Here is a 16898-nt window from a genome sequence, read left to right as displayed (position 1 = left end):
AAATTTAATATCTATTCAGCAGAAACTTTCTTGAGCATCATTCTGTTCCAGAAACTGTGCCATAAAAAATAAGGCATAATTCCCTCAAGGAGTCACCAGTTCAATGGAAGAATTTTAAACCTTTGAAAGATTTAATAATTCAACAAAGCAATTACAAAGGTGGGTTTACAGGTGCTACAATAGGTGATGAGAAATATTTTTTTAAGGTAGGCATCTCTTCCAGTTTCCTTGCAGTTTATACTTCCTGAATGATTAAGACTCTGGATATACTGTTATTTTTCTTAAATTTGTATTAAATATAGAGTTACTCTTGGCTTTTTCAGTGGATACTATAGTCAACTGTGAAGAACATTTACACTATATAAACTCTATTGGACTTAAATTGGACTTTCCCTGTCCCCAATTATATTAGATTTTTCCCCCCCCTGTATTAGGTAGAGTTACTATGTCTCCCAGCCATGGTAGAGTGACCTAATGTACTAGGTGTTCTGTATGATCAAGTAGGACAGCCTCCCCAGTCACCCACGCAGGGCATTTGAGGTGTACACCTGTGTGGACTGTATATAACCTTCCTGTTGTAGTTGAGCTTTAATTGCTGTTGTCATGTCAATAGGAGGGACTTATCCCCCAGGCCTATCAGCTGTAAGAATTGGCTGCAACCACTGACCACCAACCTCTGACCACTGTGGAGGATCAGTTGTGCCCAGGCCCACCCCACGCAGCTGGACTTACTTCAGCAGGGCTCTGTAACAGCTGCATCTTCCCCTTGAGTGTATCATTTGTGGACAGGGTTGGGTGATGTGGTCTGAAGCTATCTATTGGGTGCACTAGTTCTGGGACTTCCTTGGAGGTGCAGGCCATGATCAGCTGCCACCTGTGTTCCGCCCAGGTTCACACAGCATGAGCTACATAGAAAGTGATCTGCAGATGGCTTCTATGCGGGCTGAGCTTGGAGGTACCAGGTGAGGCCAAGCTTCAAACCAAGGTCACCTACTGCTAGTGCTGTGCCTGGAGCCATTTAGTGAGAGATACAGGGCACCCTAAGGCCAATGCTGCTCATTTGAGAGAATTTAGAAAAAACTGAAGCATGATCCAAGACAGGCCATTTGTGTGAAAAAGCCACTGGAAACAGCTTGGGTGGGCCTGGAAGTTGGGTAGAGTGAGGCTTCAGGGAATCACCAGGTCAGAGCAATAATATGAGCCAGATTGATGGAGTCTCAGATATGGTGTCACCCTGCCAGTGCTGTGGAGAGGGAGAGCTCATCAAAGTGCCAGCACTTTTGTCTGGAAGAAAGCTACCCCTTAGCTTTCACCCTGATGAAGCCAAGATAACCCTGATACCAAAACCGGCAAAAATAACACACAAAAAAGAAAACTGCAGATCAATATATCTGATAAATCAGATGCAAAAATCCTAAACAAAATACTAGCAAATCAAATACAACAATACATTAAAAAAATAATATATCGCCCTAACTGGTTTGGCTCAGTGGATAGAGCATCGGCCTGTGGGCTGAGAGGTCCTAGATTCGATTCCGTCAACTGCATGTACCTTGGTTACAGTCACATCCCCAGTAGGAGGTATGCAGGAGGCAGCTGGTTAATGCTTCTCTCTCATCGATGTATCTAACTCTCTATCCCTTTCCCTTCCCCTCTGTAAAAAATCAATAAAATACATTTTAATAAAATAAAATATCACGATCGACTGGGGTTTGTTTATTCAAAGGGCACAAGGATGGTTCAACATATGCAAACTGGTCAATATAAGACACCACATAAACAAAATAAATTATAAAATCATATTATCATATCAATCAATGCAGAAAAGCATTTGATAAGATACAACATCCATTTATAATTAAAATAATAGAATGGCTAGAGAAGAAAAGTATCTCAACATAATAAAGAGCTATAACAAACACTCAGTTAATATCATACTCAATGGTGAAAAACTCAAAGCTTTTCCTCTAAGACCAGGAACAAGACAAGATGTCCACTCTCACCAATCTTATTCAACATAATACTGAAAGTTCTAGCCAGAGCAATCAGGCAAGAGAAAGAAAAGATATCCAAACTGAGAAAGAAAACAAAAAACTATCACTTTTTGCAGATATCATAGAAAACCCAAGTGCTCCCCCTCCCCCAAAAAATAACTTTTTATATAGAAAACCTAAGTGCCCCCCCAAAAGAAATAACTATTAGAAACAACAAACAAATACAGTAAAGTTGCAGGATACAAAATCAATGTACAAATATATACTGCATTCCTATATACTAACAATGAAATTTAGAAAAAGAAATGGAAAAAAAAAACCCACAATTCCTTTTTGCAATTACAACAAAAGCATAAAATACCTAGAAATAAACTTTAAAAGGGATATGAAGGATCTATATACTGAAAATTACAATGTATTATTAAAAGAGATTGAAAAAGACACAACAAAAAATAAAAGATCTTCCATTTGTGTTCATGGATTAGAAGAATCAACATAGTTAAAATATCCATATTACTCAACAAAGCAATATATAGATTTAATGAAAATCATTTGATCTTTTTAATAGGCGCCAAGTGTCAGCTGAAATTCTCCATATTTTCCTCCATTTTCTTCACTGTATTAATGACTTTTATTTTAAATCATCTGATGTAGGGATCGGCTGTAGCGTTAAGCCTCGAACTGACCTGTGGCAGAGCCTCAAACAAGTTCCAGCTTGGAGGGCAGAGCCCTCTTGGCATAATTAAGCTTGACCTTAAAATCCTCCCTAGTTCCTTCCTAGGTGGCTAATGGGCTACGGGAGGTGCAACAAGTGCTGCCAAAACAAGGTGAAACTCACAAGAACATTGTAAACATGTTGACCACTTCCCTTGTTTTGCTTTGTGTCCTCTGACTATGAAGTAAAACTTTGGCTTACAGGCTGGATCTCTCTGTGTCCTCATCCAGGCGCAAGAAAGCCACCTGGCTCCAACTGCTTTCTCTTGTCTATCTTCTTTAATCCTTCACTACCTCTCCTCAGGCTCATGGAATCTGGCCGTGCTGTGTGTGGTTCCATCTGATAGCTCCAATATATGAATCACTTGTAAGAATATTTCTACCATTGATTTTTTAGAGAGAGTGGTAGGAAGAGGGAGAGAGAGATAGATATAGAGATAGAGATAGAAAGACAGAGACAGAGACAGAAACATCGATATGAGAGAGACACATCAATTGGTTGCCTCCTGTACTTGCCCCCCACTGAGGCCAGGGGCCAAACCTGACCAGGAACCAAACCCAGGACTCCTTGGTGTGTGGACCAAACCACTGAGCCAAACTGTCCAGGGCAATAATTATTAAATTTTTGAATGATTGCTTAATTTTCTAAATTTTTAATTTATACTTTCCTAGAAAATAATATACTTCATCCAAGTTTTACCAATTTATTGGATATATACAAATTATTTTCCTATGATAATTTAGGTGTATTATAGTAATATTTAACTCAACAATAGCCATTTTTCCCATGTGATCTTTTATGTTTGCTTAATTTCTCTATTTTTCTTTTAATAAAAACATTCTAGTGGTATTCTTTTTCTCGTTTTGTTTGTTAAACAATTAAATTTTACTTTCCCTTATATTATTTTCTTCCACACTCTGGGTTTGCTCTGTATTAATTTTAGTTTTATGAATTAAGAGCTTAGCTTATTTTTTTCATTTTTCTCTTGTTCTAATATATAAAGACTATAAATTTCCCTGGTAACCCCGTTTTAACTGCATCTCACTAATTATGTATAAGTAGTGATTTCACTTAAATTTTTTTCATAATTTTCATTTTGAATTCTTATTTGGACTTTCAGTTATTCAAGAGGTGAAGATTTTGTTAACCAGATTAAATTTTAAACTACCTTTTTCCATTCGCTTCTAATTTTATTTCATGTTATTCATGTAGTTCAGCAAGAACATTATTTCTATATTACCATTTTTAAAATGTTTGTTGAAGATTCATGTTCCAATTTATTTATCAATTATTGTAAATATTCTGAGCATGCTTCAAAAGAACATATTTCCTATGTTAGATGTAAAGTATTACATATATGTATTTAAATTTAAATATAGGTTTAGATATACATTTTTATAACCTTTTTTTCTGTATGAATCATCATTTTCTAAAGGAGAGTATCTTAAATCTTCATCTGTGGCTTGAAATTGTATATTTCTTCCCTTAATCATATCATTTTTCTATATGCATGTTATCAAATTAGACCAAGTGCAGTTCATGACTTTTGGCTGAATTAATAAGTAAAAGAATATTATCTTTGTTTTGTAATACCATAAAATTGGGAACATCCTTCAAATATCCATCAATAGGAAATTTTAAATAAATTGGGCACAACCATATAATAGAATATTATATACCTATTAAAAATATGGAGTACATTTTATAAGTTTTAATATAAAAAGAATTTCACAATACATTGCTTAATAAAACAGTGAAGTGTAAATGGGAGTACATTATAAGGTGATATGATTTCATATGTGTAACATACCTATAAAAAATATGGGAAGAGATTAAGCAAATTGTTAAGAGTAGTTATCTCAGTATAATGAGGGGAAAACCTGCCCACTTCTTGCTTAATAATTTTTTGTACATTTTTATAAGTCATGTATGCTTGAGTCTTTTTTGTTTCAAGCAAGCAAATTAGTCTGAAAAATATTAATTTATTTGAAAAATACTAAGATATGGCAGATTTTTAATGAAAAGGAAATAACTACTGAAAGGACAGGAATGATAATGGGTCTCAGAAACTCCCAGAAACAGATCCACCAAAATTTTCAGATCTCCTTCCTTGAGCCTTTCAATTTTATTTTATTTCACTTTATTTAACATATTTTTATTGATTTTTCACAGAGAGGAAGAGAGAGGGATAGAGAATTAGAAACATCAATGAGGGAGAATCATTGATCAGCTGCCTCCTGCACACCCCCTACTGGGGATGTACCCACAACCAAGGTACATGCCCTTGACCAGAATCGAACCTGGGACCTTTCAGTCCACAGGCCGACGCTCTATCCACTGAGCCAAACCGGTTTCGGCTCCATGAGCCTTTTATAGAAGCCTTTTAGCTTTTTGTTTGGAGGTTCTAGCAGGGGAGCGCAGCTACTCGTATACCCTTGACCGAAGACCGGTCCTCTCCTCTTGGGGGAAAGTCGTCCTCTTCGACCGAGCGCGCAGCTTCGGGAGGGACGCACATGGATCGGTGAGGGAGGAGGGGGACACCCGCCTAGCCAGCCAGATCAGCCGAATCAACCCTGGCGATCAATGGGGTGACAGATGTCGCCAGATCGCCCTCACATCCCCTTTTAGCTTTTTGTATGCCAGCTCCACTCTACCTCACTGCTATGCTTCTGCTACCAAAGTTTAGAGCTGTCCCCTTCAGCCTCATCAAAGCCTTATTAGAACCATTCAAAGAGCCTGCTCTCTTACCAGTAGTTTGTCCTAAGTTAGGGAGGAAGTTGTAAGGGAGATAGTTTGTAAAGAACCACATATGTGTCAAGCTGGTATTCAAAGTTATCTTACCTCAACAGAATAATGTAAATGATGCGAGATTCTAGTAGCAAACATACACAGTGAAAATTTTTACACTGTCATCAGGGAAACTGACTCTGTGTTCTAGATCATCCATGTATTTATATTCACACAATCTGTAGGTAATAGATCATCTTTGAGCATTGTTGAGAGGCTTTCTACAAACTTGATTTGTAACTAGTATGTATTCTGAATAAAGAATGCTGCCAATAGCTGTAGTATATCTTTTCTCAATAAATCTTAGTTAAATCTCTTTTTAAAATATGTATTATTTCAGAAAGGAGAGGGAAAAAGAGATAGAAACATCAATGATGAGAAAGAATCATTGATGTTTCCTGCACGTCCCACACAGGTGATCGAGCCTGCAACCCGGGCATGTGCCCTGACCGGGAATTGAAACGTGACCTCCTGGTTCATAGATCAATGCTCAACCACTGAGCCATGCTGGTTGGTAACTTGGTTAAATCTTAATCACATTTCTCTCTTTAAATGGTGGATATTTTGGCCCAAATCAGTCTCATCAAAATCCATAAGGCAATATTTTAACACTGTTCATGTATTAATCAGAGTAGACTGCTGGCTTGTTTGCTTTATTTCAGTTTCTTAAATAAAGGATTGTTATTCTCTCATGTTCCAGTCTAATGTAGGTTAACAAATAAGGTGAGGAAGGGGTTTAATGATCTCTCAAATAGTTAAATATAGGGTTACCATATGATCTAGCAATTTGACTCCAAGCTATATTCCCCTCCCCCAAAAAATGAAAACATATATCCACACAAAAACTTGTAGGCAAATGTTTATAGAAGCATTATTCACAACAGCCAAAAGATGGAAACAACCGAAGTCTCTATCAACTGATGAAGAGACAAACAATATGCTGTATATTCTTACAATGGAATATTATTTGGCCATACTAATATATGCTACAACTAAAATGAGCCTCAAAATCATTATGTCAAGTGAAAGAAGCCACAAAAGACCACATAGTGTATGATCACATTTATATGAAAAGTCTAAAATAGGAAAACTTATAGAGACAGAAAGTAGATTAGTGGTTGCCTAGGTCTTGGATGTGGGGGGACGTGGAGGGTTCAAGGACAACAATAAGGAGTTTAGGGTTTCTTTTCATGGTAAGGAAAATGTTCTAAACTGATTGTGGTGCATGAGTCTTTGAACATACTAAAAGCCACTGAATTGTATGCTTTAAATGGGTGAATTGTATGGCATGTGAATTGTATGTCAATAAAGATGTTTTAAAGAAAACATGTAGCCAAAGACAATAGGTAAAATGGGCAGGGCTGTGTTAAAAAAAAACAACACTGTTATTTTAAAAAATAGGTGGCTGGCTCATGGGACAATTTTCTTACTTCTGTTCTAGAGTAATAAAATCTCAAATATTTCTAGCTTACTAGAAAAAAAATAAAACAAAACTATCTTTTCCAACCTCTCTTGCAGAAATTTGTGTACAGCCTTTGCAAATGTCCTTAAATGGAAGAGGTGTTCTATTCTTTGAATCCTTTCATCTTTCCTGTTCACTGGAATGCATAGCGCTCTTGTAACTAGCTTGGACCATAAAGTGACTTTGGAAAATAGAAGCAACACAGTGTGGCAATAAGATAGCAGAGGCCTGAGCCATACCAATCCCAAACTGAATTCAGCCAGGTTTCTTGAAAGAAGAAAATAAGTCTATCTCAGTTGAAATAACTTATTTTGGAGCCACTACTCTGTGCTCATAGCTGAACCTCATTCCAACTACTAAAGGCCTCATAGAATTAAAAAACTAATTATGCCTTCTTGAGGGATTCGAGTAGATGTGATGTGTATCCAATTCTGTGAACACAGTCATCCAATTCTTTTATTTCTATTAACAGCACTTTATTTTTACATTTGATCTTAGCCACAGGCCAAGAAATAATTACGCTTCACTCTTAATGTATTAATCTAGTGACTTACAACTAACTATAATACTTGGGTTCTTATCTCTGTAAGAATGATTTAAGAAGATATTTTTTCTGCTTAACCAATACTTTGTAACTTTTTAAAATATCAAATGTCATAAATATAAGCAGCACCATATAAAATGGGATAGAATAGAGAATGAAGATGTTTTTTTGAATAAAGTGCTTAAAGCTATACCCCAAAAAAGGTAAAAATAGCTCTCTCTATTTGTTCTCCTGAATTTCAAGTGCCCCAAATCCTCTTCCCATTTATTTTATAAGAAAAACTTTTGACTGTCATATATTTGTATACAAAAGTGTATGAAAAACAGCAAGTTTTACTCATTTGCTTCAATCTTCCTAGGGTTACCATATGATCTAGCAATTGATTGTTGACCCTAAACTGTATTTCCCAAGTTCTCTTGCAGAAATTTGAAACCAACAAAAAACCCCAATGCATTCCAAACAGGATTCCTCTATGTAAGTTGTATCAAGGACTGCCATTTGTCAAAATGTGACACCATGCCTTTCTCTTCACTATAATGGCAGGCAATTAAGAATGTCTTATGGTCTTTAATACTTTTCAATATTACAAATATATGATAGCAGATATGGAAATAAAATAAAATATTAAATGGTTCCTCTTTAAATATTATCGACGTTAATTTTGATGTGTTTGTTAGTGCTTTTTTTCTGTGCATAATTTGTTTTTACAAAACTATGAGCTCAGCAGCTATTCCCACGTTATTTGAGGGCTGGTTAATGTAGACATAAGATAATTGTCAGTCCTTAGCTAAGGCCAAAGTCTATTTTATGATGGTGATAGCCTGGAGTTGCCTGAACAGTCCTGACTTTACAAGTGTCCATCTAACAGGAGTTAGAGCTCAACAGCCAAGGCCGGTCACCTTGGCTAACCTGCGCTGCAATGAAAGAGCCCTGCACGTGCAGAGTCACGGGCAGGAGACCAAGTGACATTTCCGGTCATCGTGCTAAGGAAGGTGACTCAGGCACAAAGTTTGGTCTTGTGTCCCCGAAAAGAGCACAGTGGCTGTGGCCTGGCCCCTCTTTCTGGGCAACGGGGTGCTGAGCTGAAGGTGAACAGCCCTTGCAGTAGTGGCACCAGGGGTTTGGATTTTTCCAAACGGAAGCACCACGGAGGAGGTTGAAAGCACAGGTTCTCCAGCCCGACTTGACGGGGTTGGACCAGTTCCAAATATTACATACTCTGAGACAAATCACAGACTCTTTCTTAACTTGTTTTTCCGTTTGGAAAGTGGAAATTTGCCCTTCCTGGGACTGTAGTGAAAAGGGGACTAAGTGGCAATGGCAGTGCTTCTGTTAAGCACAATGCCTGACACGTAAACACGTATTACAACGAGTTGGTTGTCATCACACCCCGACCTTCCCCAGCCACCGCCAGCGACCCTACCGGCCCTGCTTCCGGGAGCGCCTGCTCTTCAGTCTCCCTCGGCCAAACGGCAGGTCCCTCCGCACGCGCGTCACTTCCGGGAGAACCGCTCGCGGCTCCTCGAATACCCGGATGCAATTATCATGGCTGCCATCAGCGAGAGGAAGCGACGAAGGGAAGCGACGAAGGCAGAGCCACGAATTGCCCGGAAAGCCCTCAGAATTTGGGGGCTTCAAGAAAGCCCCTCCAGAGGGCAAAAGATGAGACTGCTGGGCATCAATGTGCCCTAAAGGGTCCTAGGACCGCGTCCCCTCGCTTCCGGTTAACTTGCCGCCAAGTTTTCCTTAAGCAGTGGCTCCTCTTGGCAGGGTGGGGCTCGCTTCCTGCCCGGACCTCCTTGGTGCGCCAGGCTTTTGTTCCGGTCACTCCCCTCAGCCCCGGAAGTGGTCGCGCTTACCATAGCGGGCTGGGGAGGAAGGGGCGGGCAGCGGGAACCGAGAGGTGGGGCCGAGGGTCCCAGGCAGGGAAGCCCCACTAAGTGCAGCTTGAGCTGCGGCGCAGTGCAGTCTGGTCCCTGGTCATGTCGCCCGAGATGCTTCTCCTAGGGCCCCTCCCAGCCGACACAACTATCCTCAACCAGTAGATTTTGATCCTGGAAAAACACCTAGGATTTGTAGAGTGCAGTGTGTGTGTAGTTGGTTTTTTGTTAAATCCCAAAGCAAACTGATAATGTTAAGTTACAATTTTCAGAATTAATAGGGAAAGCTCCCATTTTGATTCATGTTGGTGGGTTTTCTTTTAAGGCTTAAATTTGGATAATGGTGAGATTTTTACCAAAAGCATTCTTTTTGAATTAACTGGTATGGGGAAATAGGCTAATATTTAAAATATTCAACTAGATGTTGAGCTTTGGCTAACTGTACGGCCCTGATAATGAAACTTGAAGACGCCGGAATTGTACCTCATAAGGCTTTTAACTGCCAGGCGTGTCTGAAAATCCAGTAATTTTAGATACAGATATATTAATTTTAGTTCGTTTTCCTCACTGCAGGGTATCCTGTAAGTTTTGTCATTGGGTGAAAGGAAAATATGTGAGATGATGCATTAACATATCCTGTAGTTAAAATTACTTTTTAAGTGTGACTACATAATATAAATTTAGAACGTTACTTTTTATAGAAACAAAAATATGGAAACTAATATTTAAAGCAGGTTGCCTCTACATAACATGGTGTGTTATAATTTGGATTTTTACCTAAACTCAGAATTAGAAGAGCTCACCTAGAAAGGCTAAAAAAAAGAAAATAAGTCTAGACATTTATCCCTTCTGAGAACATTCCATTGTTTGAACAAAAAGCACCTGGGATTTGCATATACAACTACATACTATATATAAAGCATTGAGTTGTTAATGGGTGAAGAAGTGCTTTATGATATATAAAGTAATAATCACTACTCTGGCCAAATCATGTCTCCCTATGGTACATTTTAACATCCAAAACTTGTGGTTCTTGTACTAGCATTGAGATATACAGGTTATAATAATATTTTAAAGAAAGCAAAAATAAGTGACCTGTTTATATATTTTAAATAGTTTTTCTTGTTGATGTGTTATTTAAGATTGTGTTTATAAATGTATTTGCACACATAAGAGTACTTAATAACTTGATGGTCATGGATAGCCTTGATTCTTTTTGTACATTTTCTTGCAGGTATTATAGCTCTTGGCACAATATTATATGGATCTGGACAAAACTTGTTAAGATGGAAATTTTTATTAATTGGTGCAAATATATGACCAGTCTATTTAGTTTTCCAGTATTTTAGTCAAATAACTGGATGTGGGATTCATATATGTGGAATAATTAGTGATCACTTTAAATTATTTCCTACCAAATTTAAAGTTGGATCTGTTAACTTTTATGGAGCATTTACCATAGGCCAGTTTCTTTATTAGTCTGATACACAATATTTACAGTAACATCAGTTAGGTCTATTAAATTCACTGTTTTACAGGTGGAGAACTGAGTCAAGGAGGGATTAAGTTCCTTTCCCATCATCCCTAAACTAGAGCCATGTTCTTGAACCCTTCCTTTCATAAAACTGAAAACTTTGGTAGAAGAAGCATGAGATGTAAATGAGTCAAGATAAAATATAAGTAGCAACCATGCCTTTCTTTTTCATCTCTGAATCCCAACACCCAGAACAATGTCCTCAGTAAATATTTGCTGAATAAATTAAATCTTCATTTCAAATATATTTTTAAATGTATTTGACTTGAATTTGGCATGAAATATAATAGTATCAACAGTTCCATAATTGCTTGCTAATATTTTTTACATTCAGAAGTGCAAGAACAGTAGTTGTTCTTTCCCAACATCTTTTCGGCTCACTATTTTGATTATCATCAAGAGTAGGTATATTTTCTTCTTTGAAAAGTTATAGTAAAAATGTGAATGCTGGCATGTAAATTTATCATGGAATTGAACTGGTTTTATTTTTTAAACTGCCCAAAGTATAGGAACACTGTTTCATATGTAGAGATTTTCATTTTAACAAAAGATGAAAATTATTGTATATCTTTATTCCATTTTTTAGTATTCTTAAGATGATGAAGCATACCATCCTTCCAAATGTATAAATAGTATTATATGCATTTTGAGTTATGAATGATGAAAATAAGCTATAAAGATTTTTTTAAAGTGTGTGAATGGACAAAATAGTGCTCAAATTTTGGGGTGGGCAAATATAAGATAATGTAACTAGAGAAATCTCAGCAATATTTATAGTATATCTGATGAAGTTTGTATTTTCAGTTAGAACCAAGAGCAGGGCATAGGAATTATTATAGAGTGTTAGACTCTTTCTGAGATAATCATTTAAGTGTTATTCTGTGGCTTGAAAAGCCAACAATGTGAGGTAATGTCAGACAACACAATTGTCTCTGCGCATTTCTAAACCAAACACCAGAAAAGAGAATGAATTACTCATAAGACCTCTAAGTCCCATTTCTGTATTTGAGGGACAGCTTCAAATATATTGGTGGAAGCTTGGGGCACATAAGAAATCATGTTTGCATTAGGAGGAAGGGAAAATGGATGCTAGAACAGACAAAAACAGAATTCACTACAATGCCTCTATTGCCTTCTAACAATCCTTGGATCAGAACAGTGGACACCAAACGCAGGGGGAGATTATGGAGAAAATAATTTTAAAAAAAGTTCTCATGTTTTACAAATGGACCACACATTTTAAAGCTTATGACCTAATAGGTTCATTAAAAAGTTCATTTTGTCAGACAGCATTTAAACAATATTTTACTAACTTCAGTTCAAACAAAGAAGATTTAAAAAACCTGGGTAAATTGGCTATTAATAGAAGAAATTTCAGCTGTTCAGAGTTGATGAAATAAATTAATTTTCCTCTGGGTAACATAGAAAAACATGAAAAATGGGAGTGAGGATGGAGAGAATGTATAGTGGAGTTCCTGATAAATCAGGTGTAAAAAGAATATAGGGGAGACTATTGAAAACCTCCAACCTCAAAAGAGATTAACACACTATTTAAAAACCAGTTGTCCATGAGAAGAGACGGAGATTTGGGGGTAGTTAATAAAGTCTACTTAATTTCTATAGCAATGGTTCTCAAAATGCAGACCTTCTACAACTTGAATCAAGTGTGCCGCTTACATGCAACCATTGGTAGACACATTGCCTGATACATAAAAGGCACTAGAAAAATATTTGTTGAGTGAATTAAAATGAATAATCAAAAGACAGGTAAGTAATGAAGGCATTAATGAACCTAAATGCCATTTCTCCTTAATTTCTAATATGATATTTTTCATCATTCTCCAAGTAAATAGCACCCATGATAGCTCTAATATTTCTTCACAATAATGGTATAATATTGCTCCCTTCCCAGCCGATAGGGTGCTAGTTGTTATTAATGCTAATAGACACTATTTATTGGGCATTTAAGGTGTCAAGCACAAAGCTAAGTGCTTTTTCTGCATCAACACATTTAATCCTTGTAACAAGCTTGTATGATGGATATTGTTCCCCCTTTACAGAAAAGGAAATCAAAGCTCAAAGAGATTAAATAATTTCCCCAAAGTTGGATAGATGATAATGAAGATGAGTTAGAACCCAGTGTGTGTTTTTTAAATATATTTTATTGATTTTTTTACAGAGAGGAAGGGAGAGGGATTGAGAAACATCGATGAGAGAGAAACATCAACCAGCTGCCTCCTGCACACCCCCTATTGGGATGTGCCCGCAACCAATGTACATGCCCTTGAACCTGGGACCCCACAGTCACCAGACCAATGCTCTATCTGAGCCAAATCAGCTTCAGCAGAATCCAGTTTTGATTCACTTTGTAAATTGAAGCCTGTGCTCTCAATTGGTACACTTCTTCCATAATTTTCAACATTCTGCAAATTTACTTGGCTTCTTACAAGCTTTACACTTTCTCCTTTGAAATTATCGTTGACACCACTTTTGCAGTTCCTGCTCTAGCACTTTCTTACAGCCAGGAGTCCTCATAAGCTCTTCTGTTTATAAACTAATTCTTTTTCTTTTTTGTTGTTGTTAATCCTCAATGAGGATATATTTTTCATTGATTTTTTTAGATAGAGTGGAAAGGAGGAGAAGGAACAGAGAAACATTAATGTGAGAGAGAGACATTGGTTGTCTCTCGCATGTGCCCCAACCAGGGGTAGGGATCGAGCCTGAAACTGAGGCATGCATCCTTGACTGGAAGCAAACCTGAGACCCTTCCGTCTGTGGGCTGACGGTCTAACCACTGAGCTTACCAGCTCGGACCAACTCTTCAGTCATTGTTGGCTTCTTTTGAAGACTGATCCTAGGACCTGAAACCCTCATTCAGTTCAACTCTAGTCTGAATACATTCAATTTATACCTGTATAAATCTCATTCTCTTCTGCAGTTGTGCGAATCTCCTGAGGGGACTTACATTAAGTCCCTTTCCTCTTTCCTACAACTGGTCGAAGTCCCAGCCTTTATCCTGGGAATTCAAAGAACCCAGAACAGACAAAGATTTCTCTGTTGTTTCCCATTATCCCAAGTACCTTCCTTTGAAGGTGTTTTCCTACTTGTCTAATTATCTTAGGACTAGAGTCATATTCTATTGCAATTTTTCTCAGAGATTTACCTTGGATATATTTGAAACTGGTATCTTAAATTTTTTAAAAAATTCTAACTCAATTGAGTGGCAAAATAAAGTGGACTTTACTCTGGAAAGGGTTGCAAATGGAGATCAGCCTGTTAACCTAAATCCCTTTGGGGCTGCCTCCACAATCCCTATCTCCAGGTGTTTTTTCAGGCTTCCTGTGGGGGAGCCTCAGAGAAGCTTTTCTGATGTGACTCAGCACTATCTGTTCCATCTGGCCATTCCCAGACAAGACCAGGCTGCCTCCACCTCTGCATACCTTCAGCAGCCAGGCACCATCTCCCCCATTGCCCAGGTTTTACCCGAAAGGGGAATCAGATGCCGATTTTATTGAATTTTGTCCCTAAGTCTCAGATTGACTGGAATGTTGCTCTTTTACTTCCAAGCATCTAGTGTTTCTGTTTGGTTTTATGAGAAAGGATGACCATTTTGAATTAGTTGATGTTACTTAATTGCCAGCAATGACATGATTTCCAATTGATTAGGTCCAGTTACCTTAGTAAATCAAATTTTCCACAGGGACTTATATCAAACCAATTGGCTTCATTTTATTAGTCTAGTAATAATTAATGTCGTTTTCTAATACTTTTTTAAATCAAATTTATTTAAACAATACAACAAAATTTAATCAACAATATAGTTGCCGTTGTTTTCTACTACTTGTGCTCAACGCTCAGGAAGCATTTTAATCCCTCTGTTGTAAAATTCTTGTGATTTTGATGCAAAAAATTAGGTCAATGCATTTTTGAGGCATTCTTCATTATTAAATTTTTTTCCAAGAAGAAAGTTTTGCAAAGAACAAAACAAATGGTAATCGGAAGGGGCAATATCATGAGAATATGCAGGTTGAGGGAGAACTTCCCATTCCAACTGGCGCAGTTTTTCAGCAGTGATTCTTGCAGTATGCGGTCATGCGTTATCGTGGTGAAGAATTACACCCTTCCGATTAATCAGCGCGGGTTCTTTTTCTCTTAAAGCTTGGGCTAACCTTTCCAATTGGGCACTATACACTGCACTTGTAATGCTTTGGTTAGATGGTAAAAGTTCATAATGAAGAATTCCTTTAAAATTCCACCAAACACACAACATCACTTTTTTCGCATGCAAGTCAGGTTTTGGCGTGGGCTGCGGAGCCTCATTTTTGTTCAACCATTGAGGCCGCCTTTTCAAATTAACATACAGCACCCATTCTTCATTTCCGGTAACAATTTGCTCTAAAAACGGCAAACAGTTTTGACGAGAGAGGAGCGAACTGCAAATTGTGACTCTTTGATTACGGTTGTTGTCGGTCAACTCATGAGGAACCCATTTTCCAAACTTTTGGACTTTGCCAAGTGCATGCAATTGATTGGAAATTGTTTTTTGTGAACAATTTAAAGTTGTCGCAAGCTCTTGTTGGGTAATTTGAGGATTTTGCACCAAAAGAGCTTGAAGAGCTTCTTGATCAAAATTGGACACACGGCCTTGACCACTCTTGTCATCTAACGAAAAATTTCCCTCGCGAAATTTCTCAAACCAACGCTGGCATTTTCTGGCGCTAACTGCATCTTGACCAAGAGCACTACAGATGTTTTTTGCAGCCTCACTTGCTTTTCTTCCTAATTGGAACTCGTAAAGCATGCAGTGCCGAATATGCTCTTCATCCGCCATCTTCTTAGCCTTAGTTTTGCAACAAAAACCAAACCAAACACAAACTTTTTCAAGCAAAACTTGTTAATTGCACTTCACATGTTCTGTAGATACCACGTGTTTGAAGGTTATGTCAATACAAGTCAACGCCAAGCAAGATTTTAAACGAATGTTTTAAAACGACATTAATTATTACTAGACCCGATAGTGCTGGTAAATGTGTTACTCCTGCAGTCTCAGTCATCTTATATCCAACAGAAATTTTAAAGGAAATGTTAGCTAAGCTAGATGAAGACTCAAAGTGGGCAGCTTGCTGGTTTGTGCCTTCAGTATAATCAAAGAAGAGGACACAAGTACTTTTTATTCAATTTAAAGAAATTCCAGAGGTCCAAGTATTAAAAGCCTCACTTATAGGTGCTTGGTAACTCTAACACAGGATAAAATTTGGGACTTCCATGGCTCAACTAGGCAGACTCCATTGCAAGGAGTCTACAAAAGGGACTTTGTCTGAGACCTCTTCCTTTTATGCTCAGAGAATTTTGTCAGCAGGCAATGTTTTTATCTGTTTTCCTGTCTTATGGGGATTTCTTATGGCTTCACGAATTCACAACCATACTCAGCATCATTCCTTCCCCATTATTGAGTCTTGAAGAAGTAGGTCCCTTTTTTAAAAATTCAAATTTATTGCCCAGCCGGCCTGGCTCAGTGACTGAGTATTGACCTATGAACCAGGAGATCACAGTTCAATTCCTGTTCAGGGCACATTCTGAGGTTGTAGGCTCCATCCCTAGTATAAGCATGCAGGGGGCAGGCAATCAATGATTCTCATCATTGCTATTTTTATCGCTCTCTCCTCTCCCTCTCCCTTCCTCTCTGAAATCAATAAAAATATATATATTTTTTAAATTCAAATTTATTAAGTTATAATTTATGTACAATAACATGTATACATTCAATAAATTTAGGCAAATATATACACACTTAGTATAACCATCATCACAGTCAAGATCTAGAACATTCCCTTTACCCTATAAGGTTTCCTGGTGTCCTTTCCACTCGGTCCTCCCCACACTCAAGTCCCTAGCCCAAGCAACCATTGAGAATAACTCCCATGAGATGAGGATCTAATATCATGGCATAAACTTGTCTTCCCTAGAATTTCAAACAAAGAA

The 16898-nt window shown here is 37.7% G+C and overlaps 1 protein-coding gene across 1 annotated transcript in view; it reads right to left on the bottom strand.

Annotated features, from left to right (window-relative positions):
* Nucleotides 1-9330, bottom strand: part of ZNF518A (zinc finger protein 518A) — a 37605-nt gene extending 28275 nt beyond the window's left edge. Inside the window, exon 1 of the mRNA XM_036438687.2 lies at nt 8926-9330. The gene's annotated coding sequence lies outside the window, so the exon portion shown is untranslated. The remainder of the gene's footprint in view (nt 1-8925) is intronic.
* Nucleotides 9331-16898: the final 7568 nt, after the last annotated feature.

Source organism: Pipistrellus kuhlii, unplaced genomic scaffold, assembly GCF_014108245.1.
Source record: "Pipistrellus kuhlii isolate mPipKuh1 unplaced genomic scaffold, mPipKuh1.p scaffold_m20_p_15, whole genome shotgun sequence".
NCBI lineage: Eukaryota > Metazoa > Chordata > Mammalia > Chiroptera > Vespertilionidae > Pipistrellus > Pipistrellus kuhlii.
The sequence above is the reverse complement of the archived record's forward strand: the minus strand, read 5'-3'. Positions and strand labels throughout refer to the sequence as shown.